Source organism: Salmo trutta, chromosome 25 (assembly GCF_901001165.1).
Source record: "Salmo trutta chromosome 25, fSalTru1.1, whole genome shotgun sequence".
Classification (NCBI taxonomy): Eukaryota; Metazoa; Chordata; class Actinopteri; order Salmoniformes; family Salmonidae; genus Salmo; species Salmo trutta.
The window spans coordinates 41,405,373-41,425,403 of NC_042981.1; the positions used below are offsets into that span (position 1 = coordinate 41,405,373).

The following is a 20,031-nucleotide window of genomic DNA, read 5'->3' on the forward strand; positions in this document are numbered from 1 at the left end:
CCCAGAACAACAGCAAAGGACCTTGTGAAGATGCTGGAGGAAACGGGTACAAAAGTATCTATATCCACAGTAAAACGAGTCCTATATCGACATAACCTGAAAGGCCGCTCAGCAAGGAAGAAGCCACTGCTCCAAAACCGCCATAAAAAGGCCAAACTACAATTTGCAACTGCACATGGGGACAAAGATCGTACTTTTTGGAGAAATGTCCTCTGATCTGATGAAACAAATATAGAACTGTTTGGCCATAATGACCATTGTTATGTTTGGAGGAAAAAGGGAGAGGCTTGCAAGCCGAAGAACACCAACCCAACCGTGAAGCACGGGAGTGGCAGCATCATGTTGTGGGGGTGCTTTTCTGCAGGAGGGACTGGTGCACTTCACAAAATAGATGGCATCATGAGGGAGGGAAATGATGTGGATATATTGAAGCAACATCTCAAGACATCAGTCAGGAAGTTAAAGCCTGGTCACAAATGGGTCTTCCAAATGGACAATGACCCCAAGCATACTTCTAAAGTTGTGTCAAAATGGCTTAAGGGCAACAAAGTCAAGGTATTGGAGTGGCCATCACAAAGCCCTGACCTCAATCCTATAGAACATTTGTGGGCAGAACTGAAAAGCGTGTGCAAGTAAGGAGGCCTACAAACCTGACTCAGTTACACCAGCTCTGTCAGGAGGAATGGGCCAAAATTCACCCAACTTATAGTGGGAAGCTTGTGGAAGGCTACCTGAAACGTTTGACCCAAGTTAAACAATTTAAAGGCAATGCTACCAAATACTAAATTGAGTGTATGTAAACTTCTGACCCACTGGGAATGTGATGAAAGACATAGAAGCTGAAATTAATCACTCTCTACTATTATTCTGACATTTTACATTCTTAAAATTAAGTGGTGATCCTAACTGACCTAAGACAGGGAATCTTTACTTGGATTAAATGTCAGGAATTGTGAAAAACTGAGGTTAAATGTATTTGGCTAAGGTGTATGTAAACTTCCGTCTTCAACTGTACATGATATGGTTCAATGGCAATAACACAAGAACGCTTCGAACTTCAAGAATCAGGTTACATACCTCCGCACTTTCACTTTCTCTTCGCAAATGCACCTCTGAACTTTGGCACTGCTCCAGATCCAGTCCATGGAAATACAATAGGAACAGCTGTATCTTTTTTAGCATCCTTCGGTTTTCTTTCCCTATAATTTCAGATTGCTTATCTAGTTCATATGCTTGCTACACACACGCAACGATGCAAGGTTTGCTTCAGGAGTATTTACATCATATTTATTATTTTGGATTGCTACTAACCATCTTCTGCATCTCCGTATATTTTATCGGAAAACTGAAATTTAGTGCCTTCTTCCCTTGATATCCTGTATAAAGTGCAGCCAGTGACCGAACATCAGCTTGCTCTCTTTATCCACTTTGCGTAACTAACTTTATCTGCGATATGCCTAACTCTATCAACTTTAGCACCAGCTCCTTCCCCCACCCAATTTTGTGGGGGAATCTGTGACATCAAGGTCCATATAAGGGCATATCGTGAGAGTGCACATGCACAGTTGTATCCCATCTCCGCTTTTGCAGTTGGCTACATAAAATAATGATATAAAATAATCGCAAATGTTTATTGGAAACATTTCCTGACTCAAAACCAATAGTACTTTTGACCAAAATGGTTTATTCGGTTGTACGCTTTCAATAAAACAACGAATTTGCCCACATTTCACGGATTTCTTAATCATGAATTCACTGGTAGTGGAGCAGAGCGAGGCATGCATCCAGCAAACGTCACGAGTCACGTGACCCGTTTTTGCAGCTGTTTCAGTACAGCACTACAGGGAGAGAGAGGGGGAGAGGGCAAACTCCGCTAGACTAGTTTCAATTTATGGAATTACTTGGGAGTTTCTGTATTTTGGGTAAACTTCTCCTTTAAGGTTTTGGCTAGGGTAAATAAATTGTCTACCACTGCAAACCTGCTGTTTAGAAGGTCCTGTGTATATTGTATTTTCAAACAGCAACTCTCAGGATATAAACTGATCAAATGTTTTCACACTTTTACAGTGTTAGTTTACTCAGCTGTTGTACAATATGATATAAAAAAAACTGGAAAACTGAATTTTGACTGTACTGGGCCTTTAAGTTCAGGGTTAAAGTTTTTGGGTTAAAACATTACGTTTCCGAATGGCTAAGTTAAGACTTGGGATAAGGTTAAAACCAGGGGTTGGAACAGAACCAAAAAACGGAAAATAACAACATTTTTCAAGGAACAGAACCGGGGTCGAAAGTGATCCATACTGTATCGGAACAGAACCGTTATTTTAAAAGCATGGGAACTGGTTAATAACATTATGTTATGTTCCAGTCCTTTTTTTCTAGTCCCACAAAAAAACGCAACAAAGCACCTATGCTAAACCCTGTCACTCAGAAATGTATTCCAGTGTCTGCCTGCAAGCTGAAAATCTTTGCCTGTGTGTGTTTAGGCTACCTGCCCCTCCCCCTCCAGAAGCGTAGGCTACTGTGCTAATGTTAAAAGCGTGATTCAGAAGATAGGGAGAGATTTTTTTATTTGCTCAAGAAGAATGGATTAACTTGTGTGTTTTTAATTCTGGTGCCGCTCTGCACACACAGGCTTGTTAGCTAGCTAGCTCAAGCTTCTTTGCTAGTTAGCTCAAAGGACATTCAATGTTCCTCCATAGCAGCCGCTTCTCCTAGGTATAATTCTGTGGACCTAATTCAGATAATGCATGTCATAACAAGATGCCCAATGCTTCAAGTCTCCTCAACCCTCTCTTGCTCTGCTCACAACAATATTTCAGTCGCATCTTGCACCATAGGCTACCATGGTCTGTCCATCACGCATGTAAACAACTAGCTTGCTTGCTCTATCCACACTGATTGGTGAAGTTATTTAATGAGCTAAATGTGAAAAAGTGTTGATTTCACAGGTTAAAAAAGCAACAGAAAGGAGGATTATATTAACCAGTACTTTTTATTTTGTTCGAACTGGTTCAGAATTGTATTTTGCTGCTCGAAAAAGTGGACCAGAAAAAAAAAAGAAATGTGGTTCTGTTCAGAACGAAACAATTGGAAAATAATTTAGGTTCCAACCTCTGGTAAAAATAAATATTAAAAAATCATCGAGTGAATACTACTGGGATTGAACATGCGACTTTCGGATCCAGAGTCATGGGATTACATTCCGAATGGTTAAATGAAGGATTCAAGTTTTTGGATATGGTTACAACATTAAGTTTAGGCATTCATTCTGAATGATTAAGGGTTAAGGTATCGGATAGGGTTAAAATAAAACATTTTGTCATGAGATTACAGTTATCTGCCACCCCCGTCCATAATGCCACAGCAAAACCCAAGCCTACCTGATGGTAATAGCTTTCCCCATTGCCCCTAGTGGCTGATTTTGAAAGAATTTCCAGGACAATTTCGAAGTCAATCTTGAGCGATCTGGCTGGGAAGAGAGGGGAGAGAGGTGGAGAGAGCTAGCCTCACAGCCACCACATCTTCCCACCTCTTCACCTCCTCACCTAGTCCCTGTCTGCTAAGAACCACTCAATCACAGGAGGCTGCTGAGGGGAGAACGGCTCATAGTAATGGCTGGAACTGTGCAAATGGAATGGCATCAAATACCTGGAAACCATGTGTTTGATGTATTTGATACATTACGCTCCAGTCATTACCACGAGCCCGTCCTCCCCAATTAAGGTGCCACCAAACTCCTGTGAGCCCAATCCCAGGGATTTGATATGAAAGACAGAAACAGAAGGACACATTTTCTTTCCACCTCTTTTTACCATCGAGCTGATTTGTCAAATGACACTCCCCTTGAAATCCCCCCCAGATTGTGGATGCATACCAAATGGCACCCCATTCCCTGTCTGTGGGCCCTGGTAATAAGTAGTGCACTATAAAAGGAAAAGGGTGCCAATCGGGACGCAAGCTGTGTGGGAGTTGCCATGGCACTCCATATCGACCGCCCTTCTCCCTCAAAGCACTGCCAAGCCAACTCCCGCTTCCCTTCTCTTTTCTTCCTTTCTTTTCTTATATATAGGTATTGTTTTTAAAGATTTTTTGTCTGCCTAGAGAGGGGGAGAAAGTAAAAGTTTTCCTGAAGGACATTTGCACATGGAGCTTTAACACCCCACCCCTCCTGCCCGTTGCTAAACACACTCTTTTTACCTCTTTAAATATTGAGAATCATTTCAAATTCCTCCTTCGCCCTCCTTTGATGCTGCATGCCTCCAAACACCTTTGTTACTGGTTCTGCGTCCCAAATGGTACCCTATTCCATTTATAGTGCACTGTTGTGCACTTCTTTCGACCAGAGCCCTATGGGGCCTGGTGAAATATAGTGCACCATAAAGGGAATAGGGTGCCATTTGGGATGTAACATATAAGTGGGCCATGGCTGAAATATACATGAACCTCAGTTGTTGCGCCGTAGCCTTGTCTTATTACCCAGGATCCCTTGTGTCTGTGCCAGGGGACAGCCTCCCCCGCTCCCCATTGTGTCACTCAGGCTGCCACCACCCCCTCCTCCATGTCAGCTGGAAAATGTCTCCACTAATAGGGAGTCCCTCTCTGGGCCTGGCCCTTCGGCCCCCTACTAGCCTCCACACACATGCCACAGCTGCGGAGAGAGAGAAAGAGAGAGAGAGAGAGAGAGAAAGAGACTGTGTGAGAGAGAGACTGTGAGAGAGAGAGAGTCCACCTCGCAAACTACGCCACAACAACATAGCACTCTCTCCTCACCCTCCTCTGCTTTAGTGCTGAACACTATATTCACACAGCACAGGCCCCACTTGAGTAGATCACACTGATTGTTGTTCTCTTTGGCCTTTCTCTTTTACAGGGATAAGTGTTGCTTTTTATGTAATTTTATTGCTCAAATGCCTGTGTGTTTCTTTTTCTGTTTTTGTGCTGCTATAAAAGATTGGGTTAACTGGTAGGTGGGGAGAGCCTGTATGGTGGGCGGCGTTAAAGAAAATACAATTATGAGTTCAAGAGTCAGAGATATAGGCCTACAACATGAATATAGAACAATTTCTCGGAGTGTGTTGCTGAGTGCATATGGTTGTTGGAGAATATGTAAATTGTTGCTAACATGGGCCAAGGCATTGGACTTTCCCTCTTTGTAATTTGCAGAGCGGTCTGGCTCTGATCAGTGTCAGAAATGCTCTTGCTAGCACATGCACACACATGCATGCAGGGTTTGGTAGGTTACTTTCTAAATGTAATCCGTTACAGTTACTAGTTACCTGTCCAAAATTGTAATCAGTAACGTAACTTTTGGATTATCCAAACTCAGTAATGTAGTCTGATTACATTCAGTTACTTTTAGATTACTTTACCCTTAAGAGGCATTAGAAGAAGACAAAATGTATGTTACCAATTGAACGACATCAATTAAAGGCTAAATCAATGTTAAAGTTTACATAGCTGGCCATATATTGATGTAAAATTTTACTTTATGGGTTGGTTATGTAGGCTTCTTGTAACCCATCACTTTCTACTACATATAATAATACGATTAAATTATATCTTTACATTTAAAACCAAAGTCTATCAGAATTCCAGTCATTCCAATAAATGTTATACCCCTTGATCTTCAAGAATAGGACTTGGAAATATGGAAGTATAGATCAGCCAAATTGTTTTACCTGAGCATAACCCCAAAACTAAGGACTTATTAGCCAGCCCTACTCTGTTGTTTATGATTTTGTTGTCATGGACGACTGATTGGGCTCATTGATTTGAGTTAAAAATAAATGCTGCGCTCATGGAATTGCAGTCACCGAGCACTACTGAAAAGTGCTATTTACGGTGCCTTGCAAAAGTATTCACCCCCTTTGGTGTTTTTCCTATTTTGTTTCATTACAACCTGTAATTTAAATTGATTTTTATTTGGATTTCATCTAATGGACATACACAAAATAGTCCAAATTGGTGAAGTGAAATTAAAATAATAACTTGTTTCAAAAAATTAAAAACGGAAAAGTAGTGCGTGCATATGTGCTGTACAGCCGTGGCCAAAACTTTTGAGAATGACACAAATATTAATATTAAAAAAGTCTGCTGCCTCAGTTTGTATGATGGCAATTTGCATATACTCCAGAATGTTATGAAGAGTGATCAGATGAATTGCAATTAATTGCAAAGTCCCTCTTTGCCATGCAAATTAACTGAATCCCCAAAAAACATTTCCACTGCATTTCAGCCCTGCCACAAAAGGACCAGCTGACATCATGTCAGTGATTCTCTCATTAACACAGGTGTGAGTGTTGACGAGGACAAGACTGGAGATCACTCTGTCATGCTGATTGAATTCGAATAACAGACTGGAAGCTTCAAAAGGAGGGTGGTGCTTTGAATCATTGTTCTTCCTCTGTCAATCATGATTACCTGCAAGGAAACACGTGCCGTCATCATTGCTTTACACAAAAAGGGCTTCACAGGCAAGGATATTGCTGCCAGTAAGATTGCACCTAAATCAACCATTTATCGGATCATCAAGAACTTCAAGGAGAGCGGTTCAATTGTTGTGAAGAAGGCTTCAGGGCGCCCAAGAAAGTCCAGAAAGCGCCGTCTCCTAAAGTTGATTCAGCTGCGGGATCGGGGCACCACCAGTACAGAGCTTGCTCAGGAATGGCAGCAGGCAGGTGTGAGTGCATCTGCACGCACAGTGAGGCGAAGACTTTTGGAGGATGGCCTGGTGTCAAGAAGGGCAGCAAAGAAGCCACTTCTTTCCAGGAAAAACATCAGGGACAGACTGATTTTCTGCAAAAGGTACAGGGATTGGACTGCTGAGGACTGAGGTAAAGTCATTTCCTTTGATGAATCCCCTTTCCAATTGTTTGGGGCATCCGGAAAAAAGCTTGTCCGGAGAAGACAAGGTGAGCGCTACCATCAGTCCTGTGTCATGCCAACAGTAAAGCATCCTGAGACCATTCATGTGTGGGGTTGGTTCTCAGCCAAGGGAGTGGGCTCACTCACAATTTTGCCTAAGAACACAGCCATGAATAAAGAATGGTACCAACACATCCTCCGAGAGCAACTTCTCCCAACCATCCAGGAACAGTTTGGTGATGAACATTGCCTTTTCCAGCATGATGGAGCATCTTGCCATAAGGCAAAAGTGATAACTAAGTGGCTCAGGGAACAAAACATTGATATTTTGGGTCCATGGTCAGGAAATTCCCCAGACCTTAATCCCATTGAGAACGTGTGGTCAATCCTCAAGAGGCGGGTGGACAAACAAAAACCCACAAATTCTGACAAACTCCAAGCATTGATTATGCAACAATGGGCTGCCATCAGTCAGGATGTAGCCCAGAAGTTAATTGACAGCATGCCAGGGCGGATTGCAGAGGTCTTGAAAAAGAAGGGTGAACACTGCTAATATTGACTCTTTGAATCAACTTCATGTAATTGTCAATAAAAGCCTTGACACTAATGAAATGCTTGTAATTATACTTCAGTATTCCATAGTAACATATGACAAAAATATCTAAAGACACTGAAGCAGCAAACTTTGTGAAAATTTATATTTGTGTCATTCTCAAAACCTTTGGCTATGACTGTATTCATCCCTTTGCTATGAAGCCCCTAAATAAGATCTGGTGCAACCAATTACCTTCAGAAGTCACGTAATTATGTTAAATAATATTCCACCTGTGTGCAATCTAAGTGTCACATGTTCTGTCAGATGATCTCAGTATATACAGTTGAAGACGGAAGTCTACATACACCTTAGCCAAATACATTTAAACTCAGTTTTTCACAGTTCCTGACATTTAATCATAGTAAAAATTCCCTGTCTTAGGTCAGTTAGGATCACCACTTTATTTTAAGAATGTGAATTGTCAGAATAATATTAGAGAGAATGATTTATTTCAGCTTTTATTTCTTTCATCACATTCCCAGTGGGTCAGAAGTTTGCATACACTCAATTAGTATTTGGTAGCATTGCCTTTAAATTGTTTAACTTGGGCCAAACGTTTTGGGTAGCCTTCCACAAGCTTCCCACAATACGTTGGGTGATTTTTGGCCCATTCCTCCTGACAGAGCTGATGTAACTGAGTCAGGTTTGTAGGCCTCCTTGCGCACACGCTTTTTCAGTTCTGCCCACACATTTTCTATAGGATTGAGGTCAGGGCTTTGTGACGGCTACTCCAGTACGTTGACTTTGTTGTCCTTAAGCAATTTTGACACTTTGGAAGTATGCTTGGGGTCATTGTCCATTTGGAAGACTCATTTGCGACCAAGCTTTAACTTCCTGACTGATGTCTTGAGATGTTGCTTCAATATATCCACATAATTTGCAGTTGCAATTTGTAGTCTGGCCATTTTATGGCGGTTTTGGACCAGTGGCTTCTTCCTTGCTGAGCGGCCTTTCAGGTTATGTTGACATAGGACTCGTTTTACTGTGGATATAGATACTTTTGTACCTGTTTACTCCAGCATCTTCACAAGATCCATTGCTGTTGTTCTGGGATTGATTTGCACTTTTCGCACCAAAGTATGTTCATCTCTAGGAGACAGAATGCGTCTCCTTCCTGAGCGGTTGCGTGGTCCCTTGGTGTTTATACTTGCGTACTGTTGTTTGTACGTGGTACCTTCAGGCGTTTGGAAATTGCTCCCAAGGATGAACCAGACTTGTGGAGGTCTACAATTCTTTTTCTGAGGTCTTAGCTAATTTATTTTGATTTTCCCATGATGTCAAGCAAAGAGCCACCGCGTTTGAAGGCAAGCCTTGAAATAAATACACAGGTACACCTCCAATTGACTCAAATGATGATCAGAAGCTTCCAAAGCCATGACATACTTTTCTGCAATTTTCCAAGCTGTTTAAAGGCACAATCAACTTAGTGTACTTAAACTACTGACCCACTGGAATTGAGTTACAGTGAGTTATAAGTGAAATAAAATGTCTTTAAACAATTGTTGCTAGCGGCACTATGAAGCTAGCGGCACTTTGAAGACGAAGGAGCTCTCCAAACAGGTCCGGGACAAAGTTGTGGAGAAGTACAGATCAGGGTTGGGTTATAAAAAAATATACGCAACTTTGAACAAACCACAGAGCATTATATCCATTATTAAAAAATGGAAAGAATATGGCACCACAACAAACCTGCCAAGAGAGGGCCGCCCACCAAAACTCACGGATCAGGCAAGGCGGGCATTAATCAGAGAGGCAACAAAGAGACCAAAGATAACCCTGAAGCAGCTGCAAAGCTCCTCAGCAGAGATTTGAGTATCTGTCCATAGGACCACTTTAAGTCGTACACTCCACAGAGCTGGGCTTTATGGAAGAGTGCCCAGAAAAAAGCCATTGCTTAAAGAAGAAATAAGCAAACATGTTTGGTGTTCTCCAAAAAGCATGTGGGAGACTCCCCAAATATATGGAAGAAGGTACTCGGGTCACTAAAATTGACCTTTTTGGCCATCAAGGAAAACGCTATTTCTGGCGCAAACCCAACACCGCATCACCCCGAGAATACCATCCCCACAGTGAAGCATGGTGGTGGCAACATCATGCTGTGGGGATGTTTTTCATCGGCAGGGACTGGGAAACTGGTCAGAATTGAAGGAATGATGGATGGCACTGAATACAGGGAAATTCTTGAGGGAAACCTGTTTCAGTGATTTGAGACTGGGACGGAGGTTCACCTTCCAGTAGGACAATCACCCTAAGCATACTGCTAAAGCAATGCTCGGGTGGTTTAAGTGGAAACATTTAAATGTCTTGGAATGGCCTAGTCAAAGCCCAGACCTCAATCCATTTGAGAATCTGTGGTATGACTTAAAGATTGCTGTACACCAGCGGAACCCATCCAACTTGAAGGAGCTGGAGAAATTTGCCTTGAAGAATGGGCACAAATCCCAGTGGCTAGATGGGCCAAGCGTATAGAGACATACCCCAAGAGACTTGCAGCTGTAATTGCTGCAAAAGGTGGCTCTACGAAGTATTGACTTTGGGGGGTGAATAGTTATGCACGCTCAAGTTTTCAGTGTTTTTGTCATATTTCTTGTTGTTTCACAATATAAAATATTTTGCATCTTCAAAGTGGTAGGCATGTTGTGTAAATCAAATGATACAAACCCCCAAAAATCTATTTTAATTTCAGGTTCTAAGGCAACAAAATAGGAAAAATTCCAATGGGGGTGAATACTTTCGCAAGCCACTGTACATGTGAAAAATGAATGACATATGCTGCATTTGCTATAGCACTATTGTTTACCTTTTTGTTGGTGACACTTTGATATCTTGATAATATGTATCTTATCGACAAGACAGATCTTTCAAAGGTGGGGGAGTGGCAATCTTTACCAATGTTCATCTTCAGTGCTCGGTTGTCTCCACCAAGTCTGTCCCCAAACCATTTGATTTGCTGGTTTTAAGCATTAAACTTTCAAATAGCTCTTTGTTGACTGTTGCTAGGTGCTATCGTCCTCCATCAGTACCGGCCTGTACCCTACCTGCCCTAAGCTCTCTCCTGGCCCCTTACACTAAGTCTGAATTTGTCCTGCTAGGTGACCTAAACTGGGACATGCTTAAACCACCTGACCAAGTCCTAAAGCAATGGGACTCCCTAAATCTTTCTCAGATTATCACCAGTCCGACAAGGTATGACTCCAAACACCCAGAAAAGGCTACTCTCCTCGATGTTATCCTCGCAAATAATCCTGATAGGTATCAGTCTCGTGTTTTCTGTAATGACCTTAGTGATCACTGTTTTACCGCCTGTGTTCGTAATGGCTGATCAGTGAAACGACCTGTCCTGATTTGGCATAGATGCTTGCTAAAAAACTTTAATGTGCAAGGCTTCCTTCATGAACTGGCCTCTGTAAAATGGTATAGAATCAGCTTGATCCCCTCTGTCGAAGACGCCTGGACCTTCTTTTTTGATATTTTCAGTGGTATTGTTAACGCCCCCATAGAGAAAATTAGAATTAAAAACAGGTTCAGCCCCTGGTTTGACCGTGATCTTGCAGAGTTACTCCACCTCAAGAATTGCGTTTGGCAAAAGGCTCAGCACACGCATACTCAAGCTGACTGGTTATCGTTCAGGCAAATGAGAAATAAGTGCACTCAGGCTATCCGGGAGGCCAAAGTTAGTTACTTTAAGGAGCAGTTCTCTCTCTGTGGGTCTAACCCTGAGAAGTTCTGGAAAACGGTTAAAGACATGGAGAATAAACCCTCCTCCTCACAGCTGCCCATGTCTCTTCATGTTGATGATGTGGTTGTTACTGACAAGAAGCACATGGCTGAGCTCTTTAATCACCACTTCATTAAGTCAGGATTCCAATTTGACTTAGCCATTCCTCCTTGCCCGTCCAACATCTCCCACCCCTTCTAATGTGACTATCCCGATGCTTCTCCCTCTTTTTCCCCTGCCCCGCTACAAAGTTTCTCCCTGCAGGCAGTCACCGAGAGTCCGAGGTGCTGAAAGATCTCCTTAAACTTGACCCCAAAAAAACATCTGGGTCAGATTTAAAGGGGGAGATCAAGCTGGTCCTAACTGTTATAGGCCTATTTCTATTTTCCCCTGTTTATCAAAAGTGTTAAAAAAAAAAGTTGTCAATAATCAACTGACTGGCTTTCTTGATGTCTATAGTATTCTCTCGGGTATGTAATCTGGTTTACTCTCAGGTTATGGATGTGTCACTGCAACCTTAAAGGTCCTCAGTGATGTCACCATTGCCCTTGATTCTAAGCAATATTGTGCTGCTATTTTTATTGACTTGGCTAAAGCTTTTGATACAGTAGACCATTCCATTCTTGTATTTGTATTTGTATTTATATTTATTATGGATCCCCATTAGCTGCTGCCAAAGCAGCAGCTCCTCTTCTTGTGGGCCGGCTAAGGAGTATTGGTGTCTCTGAGTGGTCTTTGACCTGGTTTGCTAACTACCTCTCTCAAAGAGTGCAGTGTATAAAGTCAGAAAATATGCTGTCTCAGCCACTGCCTGTCACCAAGGGAGTACCCCAAGGCTCGATCCTAGGCCCCACGCTCTTCTCAGTTTACATCAACAACATAGCTCAGGCAGTAGGGAGCTCTCTCATCCATTTATATGCAGATGATACAGTCTTATACTCAGCTGGACCCTCCCCGGATGTTGTGCTAAATGCTCCACAACAAAGCTTTCTTAGTGTCCAACAAGCTTTCGCTACCCTTAACCTTGTTCTGAACACCTCCAAAACAAAGGTCATGTGATTTGGTAAGAAGAATGCCCTCTTCCCACAGGTGTTATTACTACCTCTGAGGGTTTAGAGCTTGAGGTAGTCACCTCATACAAGTACTTGGGAGTATGGCTAGATGGTGCGCTGTCCTTCTCTTAGCACATATCAAAGCTGCAGGCTAAAGTTAAATCTATACTTGGTTTCCTCTATCATAATCACTCCTCTTTCACCCCAGCTGCTGTGATGTGTGTTGTGATGTGTGTTTTGTCCTATATTTATATAGTCTTTTTTTTAAATCCCAGGCCCCCGTCCCCGACAGAGGCCTTATGCCTTTTGGTAGGCCGTCATTGTAAATAAGAATTTGTTCTTAACTGACTTGCCTAGTTAAATAAAGGTAAAATAAAATATATAAATATACAGTGTTTGTTTACATTTACAATGCTTATATTTTGGTTTCTCATGGAGTGTGACAGTTGAACTAAGCTCATGAGGCATTTATAAGTTATATTCTTCAAGAATCAATGGATATACATACTACCGTTCAAAAGTTTGGGGTCACTTAGAAATGTCCTTGCAAAACACCAGTCTCAACGTCAACAGTGAAGAGGCAACTCCGGGATGCTGGCCTTCTAGGCAGAGTTCCTCTGTCCAGTGTCTGTGTTCTTTTGCCCATCTTAATCTTTCATTTTTATTAGCCAGTCTGAGATATGGCTTTTTCTTTCCAACTCTGCCTAGAAGGCCAGCATCCCGGAGTTGCCTCTTCACTGTTGATGGTGAGACTGGTGTTTTACGGGTACTATTTATTGAAGCTGCCAGTTGAGGACTTCTGTTTCTCAAACTAGACACTCTAATGTACTTGTCCTCTTGCTCAGTTGTGCACCGGGGCCTCCCACTCCTCTTTCTATTCTGGTTAGAGCCAGTTTGCGCTGTTCAGTGAAGGGAGTAGTACACAGCGTTGTACGAGATCTTCCGTTTCTTGGCAATTTCTCGCATGGAATAGCCTTCATTTCTCAGAACAAGAATAGACTGATGTGTTTCAGAAGAAAGTTATTTGTTTCTGGCCATTTTGAGCCTGTAATCGAACCCACAAATGGTGATGCTCCAGATACTCAACTAGTCTAAAGAAGGCCAGTTTTATTGCTTCTTTAATCAGAACAACAATTTTCAGCTGTTCTAACATAATTGCAAAAGGGTTTTCTAATGATCAATTAGCCTTTTAAAATGCTAAACTTGGATTAGTGTCACGCCCTGACCTGAGAGAGCCTTTTTATGTCTCTATTTAGGTTTGGTCAGGGTGTGATTTGGGTGGGCATTCTATGTCCGTGTTTCTATGTTTGGGATTTCTTTGTTTCGGCCCGGTATGGCTCTCAATCAGGAACAGCTGTATATCGTTGTTGCTGATTGGGAGTCATACTTAGGCAGCCTGTTTTTCCTTTGGGTTTTGTGGGTAGATATTTTCTGTTTAGTGTTTTGCACCTGACGGAACTATTCGGTTGTTCTTTTGTTTTGCTTGTCACATTAGTGTTCAGTTTTACATTAAAATGACGAACACTCACCACGCTGCATTTTGGTCTGATTTCTCTTCCCCTTCATCCAAGGACGACGAAGACCGTTACAATTAGGTAACACAACATGCCATTGGAACACAGGATTGATGTTTGCTGATAATGGGTCTCTGTATGCCTATGTAGAGATTCCATTAAACAATCTGCTGTTTCCAGCTACAATAGTCATTTGCAACATTACCAATGTCTACACTGTATTTCTGATCAAATTGATGTTATTTTAATGAACAAAAAATGGGCTTTTCTTTCAAAACAAGGACATTTCTAAGTGACCCCAAACTTTTGAACGGTAGTGTATATACGTTACCAGTCAAAAGTTTGGACACACCTACTCATTCAAGGTTTTAAATTTTTTTTTGCTATTTTCTACATTGTAGAATAATAGTGAAGACATCAAAACTATGAAATAACACATATGGAATCATGTAGTAAGCAAAAAAGTGTTATTTTATATTTAAGATTCTTAAAAGTAGCCACCCTTTGCCTTGATGACAGCTTTGCACACTCTTGGCATTCTCTTAACCAACTTCACCTGGAATGCTTTCCCAACAGTCTTGAAGGAGTTCCCACATATGCTGAGCACTTGTTGGCTGCTTTTCCTTCACTTTGTGGTCCAACTCATCCCAAACCATCTCAATTAGGTAGGGTGATTATGGAAGCCAGGTCATCTGATGCAGCACTCCATCACTTTCCTTCTTGGTCAAATAGCCCATACACAGCCTGGAGGTGTGTTTTGGGTTATTGTCCTTTTGAAAAACAAATGATAGTCCCACTAAGTGCAAACCAGATGGGATGGTGGTTCGCTGCAGAATGCAGTGGTATCCATGTTGTGTAAGTGTGCCTTGAATTCTAAATAAATCACTGACAGTGTCACCAGAAAAGCACCCCCACACCATCACACCTCCTCCTCCATGCTTCGCGGAACCACACATGTGGAGATCATCCGTTCCCCTACTCTGCGTCTCACAAAGACACAGCGGTTGAAACCAAACATTTAAAATTTGGACTCATCAGACCAAAATATAGATTTCCACTGGTCTAATTGCTCCAAGCAAGTCTCTTCTTATTATTGGTGTCCTTTAGTAGTGGTTTCTTTGCAGCAATTCGACCATGAATGCTTATTCACGCAGTCTCCTCTGAACAGTTGATTTTGAGATATGTCTGTTACTTGAACTCTGTGAAGGATTTATTTGGGCTGCCATCTGTTGTGCAGTTAATTGCCGATTTCGGAGGCTGGTAACTCTAATGAACTTATCCTCTGCAGCAGAGGTTACTCTGGGTCTTCCTTTCCTGTGGCGGTCCTCATGAGAGCCAGTTTCATCATAGAGCTTGATGGTTTTTGCAACTGCACTTGAAGAAGCTTTCAAAGTTCTTGACATTTTCCAGATTGACTGACCTTCATGTCTTAAAGTAATGATGGACTGTCACTTCTCTTTGCTTATTTGAGCTGTTCTTGCCATAATATGGACTTGGTCTTTTACCATCTTCTGTGTACCAACCCTACCTTGTCACAACACAACTGATTGGCACAAACGCAATATGAAGGAAAACAATTCCACATATTAACTTTAACAAGGAAATCCTGTTAATTGAAATGCATTCCAGGTGACTACCTCATGAAGCTGGTTGAGTGAATGCCAAGAGTGTGCAAAGCAGTCATCAAGGCAAAGGGTGGCTACTTTGAAGAATCTGAAATATAAAATGTATTTTGATTTGTTGAACACTTTTTTGGTTACTACATGATTCCAAATGTTTTATTGCATAGTTTTGATGTCTTCACAATTATTCTGCAATGTAGAAAATATATATTGTTTTAGAAAAACAGTTGAATGAGTAGGTGTGTCCAAACTTTTGACTGGTACTATATAAGTTATAAGTCCAAAAATGGATGTAGCAACTACAGATTTTCTCTTTAAGTCTATCAAAAGTGTGCTCATTTGAGCATGTGTCCATTTGGTCTATCGATTTGTATTTTTTACCAGCATGAATTAGATTTAGCAATAGAAGGCCCACTTTTATTCCATAGGCTGGGATCCGCACTTTGCAGCTGTTGCAAGAGTGCATTTTTCACTGGCTGTCCACTGGTTTCAAAGACAATGATTGATAGGCAGTTTAAATTCCTTGAATTCAACCATTATTGGGTTCAAATACACATTTAGATTTGTGAACAGCCATCCACAACAACCACAATCCGTAAGGTGCAAATAGCTCAATGAGAGCAGTAGTGTGATTCACATCAATGCACTATGTAGATACCAATAATAAGTGATATCCGTATCGCCGTAGACTACACCACTGCTGTCATCCTTACCTCCAAGCATTTATTCAAGTTGGATAATCTTTGGATGCCGACAGCAATCACACCATTGGAAGACATAGCTTGGACTGTAGCCTACAAAAAAGCCTATTCCTGCTCTTTTCCCGCGATCCATCAAACACATTTGGTGTGTCATCATAGTGGTCTCTGACTTGTGGTCAAACTCCCTCAGATGGAACAAACTTAAACTTGTGCCTTTTTTCAGTGCTGATTTTAATGTCATTGAGAAAACAGAGAAGTGTCAAAGATTGTTTTAAAAGTAATCCTCAAAGTAATCATCTAGTTTTTCAAAAGTATCTGTAATCTGATTACAATATTTTTGCTGGTAACGTAACGGACTACAGTTACTGTTTTTTGTTGTTGTGATCCCTTACATGTAATCCGTTACTCTCCAACCCTGCATGCATGCACGGATGCACGCACACGCACATACACACACACACACACACACACACACACTGTTACGTCCTGACCAGTAAAAGGGATCATTTGTCATTGTAGTATGGTCAGGGCGTGGCAGGGGGTGTTGTTTTTGTGTGTTTTGGGGTTAGTTTGTTTCATGGGGATTTGTTCTAGTTTTCATTTTCTATGTTAATTTTCTATGTGTGGCCGAGTATGGTTTCCAATCAGAGGCAGGTGTCTTTCGTTGTCTCTGATTGGAAGCCATACTTAGGCAGCCTGTTTTTTTTCCTGTGGGTTGTGGGTGGTTGTTTTTTCGTATAGTCCGTGTACCTTACGGAACTGTCGATTGTCGTTTTGTTATTTTTGTTTAAGTGTTCACTTTATTACGTTAATAAAATAAGATGAGCACTATACCCGCTGCGCCCTGGTCTGTTCACTACGACGCCTGTGACACACACATTCTATCGGATGTTCATCCATACACTTCCTTTACCGGTCTCATGGGCTTTGGGGACAGATTTTACTACAGTGCTTTGCTCCCATTTTCCTCAAATCCAGTTTTGCATCCTATTAAGCTTTTATGGTCCTCCAGCCCAGCTTGAGCCCTTAGAATTACTTTATAAAGTGCGAGAGACCGGCTAGGCCGTTAGGCCTCTGACACACACACACACAGTCTCGCACAGTCTCACACACAGACACATATTCTGCCTTTACATCTGTTGCCTCTAGTAGGCTATAACCTCGTCCAGTACTATTGGCCACCAGTCAGTTGCAAAAGCGTCTCCGGACTTTGGCAGGAGACGTTTCCTCCTTAGTAATTTTGTTCCATCTTCTTTGCAAAGCTGAATGCGTGGACTTGGATAGAATAGCAGCGAAGCAATTTTTCCTAGCTAGACTGGGAAACCTCTATTCTAGCCTCTGAAGGTTATTTAAAAAGGTTTTAGGCTATACTATACTGTATTCTCCCTTTGGTACTATCCACAACCTGTACTATAGGCAGCCTACTTACTGCACATGTATTAAAAATGTATCAAACTAAAAGTTTCTAAAAAGAGGAGAGAAAGAGAGATGAGGAATGAGCCCAAACCTTTAGAGAAACACACGGAACACAGAGTCCTATCAGCCTAGCAGGCTACGGAGTTCTAAGTTTGCCAAACAGTTATTGCTTAACAGGCTTCTTTTTATGTGACTAGCCCTATTTGGGTTTTAACGAGCAGCTAGCAGAGAGGTGAGAACAGAAAGATTGAGGAGAAAGAAAACGGAGAGAGAGGGAGTGAGAGAAGGCTTTTCAGAGCTTCTCTTCAGTCCTAATTGGGCTTGTGAGCGAGGGGCGCGAGGGGTCCCACTTGAAATGGGAAGAACAGGCAGGTAGGCTTCCTCTCTCTCTCTTTCTTGTTCTCGTTCTCTCTCTCACTCTCAGGTGGAGTGCCTATCACTTTCAGTGTCTAGTGTGAGGTCAATGTGTTCCCATGATATCTCTATACGTTCTGAATCACAAATCACTCCTGGCTACGGCAAATACTGAAACTCTCCCTTCTGCCACGACAAAGGGAGGGATACCTGCACAGTGTGTGTATAATGAGTATAATGAGCTATTTTTCACTTTGTCACCCTGTGTGCCAATCCAAAAACCTAGAAGCGCTTTGTTCCCAAAACTGAGAAAATTGTTTAAAGCTGCAAGACTTTGTCCTCTATAACTGATAGAAAAAAGGATTTGAATGGTTTTTATTCCAGATGATTTTAGAGGGTTCGTTTGATTCACTCACTGCCTATTGTGAAATGTTGGCCTGTTGGGTGTTTTGGAGTTTAATATTGATCAACACTTTATTCAAACGTTTTGCAATATCTCTGTATTTGGGTGTTCAGGTCTTCCTGATACCCTATATGTGTGTTGAGAATATTAAGGAAATTCTCTGGCTTTGCTAAAATAGCCCAAGCCCCAAATCCAAGGTATGAAGTTGCTGATAGTATTTGTGCCATGTAAGGTTTCCTATAATGTTAGCATTGTAAAGCTGTGTGTGTGTGTGTGTGTGTGTGTGTGTGTGTGTGTGTGTGTGTGTGTGTGTGTGTGTGTGTGTGTGTGTGTGTGTGTGTGTGTGTGTGTGTGTGTGTCTGTGTGTCTGTGTGTGTGTGTGTGTGTGTGTGTGTGTTGAGAGACTGTGTGTGTGTGAGAGACTGTGTGTGTGTGAGAGACTGTGTGTGTGTGTGTGTGAGACTGTGTGTGTGTGTTTGCGTGTGTGAGTGCATACTTGCGTGTTAAAGAACAACTCTCCAAATGTCTTTTTGGCAGGTAAAACATTCGTAAATCCTTGTGCCACATAATTTGCCTACAACCAACTACCAGAGGCTGATTGTATCTGTCTGTGTGGGTTTCATTCCTTCCTGATTGAACTCCCTTAGAAAAGCCCTGCTCAGTGTCTCAAGTGTGGCAGCAGGAGATTGGCAGTTTGCAGTGGCCTGATAAAGTTACAGTATCAATCAGAGACTGTTTTGGGGGGAGGGGAGGGAGGGGGTGGAAGGACACTTCAGGAAGGTTTTTTGATAACAAGTTTCCTCAGCGCTGTGGCCTGCGCTCTTTTCTAGTAGACAGCAAGGTGTGTGTGTGTGTGTGTGTGTGTGTGTGTGTGTGTGTGTGTGTGTATGTGTGTGTGTGTGTGTGTGTGTGTGTGTGTGTGTGTAGCTCTACCATTTGCAGTAATAGCAGTCAGGCTCCAGTGTACTGTACTGTAGCTAGTCCCTGTTTTTTTGTGGCAGTGGGCTGTGTGTGTTTCATATTCTCTATCCCCTGTCTACCCCGACCACACAACACACACACACACACACACATCTTCCACAGGGACAGTTTTATGGCTGTGCTCTATGGCCTCCTTGTCACTGGACCACAATGGGCCTTACATAAATACTAGGAGGGTGAGAGATTGTGGTAGTGCTGTCGCTCCTCTGCTGACTCCCAGTTGAATCTGACAGAGAGATAAACAGACATACAGGTAATGCGGGCTCACCTTATATTCACTCATACACACACACACACACACACACACACACACACACACACACACACACGCTCGGCTGCCTTGGGAACACCACTATGCCTCAGGTCACTGAGCATGCCCAGTTTGGAACAACACCACGATAGATGAATAACCTTTAACAAAGGATGTGATTTACATTGATGTACGCTACAGGTTCATCATGCTTTCGGTCATGGTGTTACATTTGTGCTAGAGAGCCAGCGCAGGAGAGCGAGAAGAGAGAGAGTGTGTGTGTGTGTGTGTGTGTGTGTGTGTGTGTGTGTGTGTGTGTGTGTGTGTGTGTGTGTGTGTGTGTGTGTGTGTGAGAGAGAGAGAGAGAGACAGGTAGAAAGAGAGCTAAAGAAATGCAAATTGAATTCAGTGGGCAGCATTGTGTTTGAAACATCTCATTAGCTGCGGCATCAGATTTAGCGTGGCCTGGTGAAATGTATTTCTGTATCACTCTCTTAGAGGCAGTCCTGCTGCCGTGACAACAATGCTCACTGTTTCTCCCCTCTCAGCCCATAACAC

The 20,031-nt window shown here is 42.2% G+C and overlaps 1 protein-coding gene across 1 annotated transcript in view; it reads left to right on the forward strand.

The window, feature by feature from the left end:
• The window catches only part of LOC115162577 (parkin coregulated gene protein homolog), a 271,046-nt gene that overhangs the window by 250,362 nt on the left and 653 nt on the right, over nt 1–20,031 (forward strand). The window lies entirely within an intron of this gene.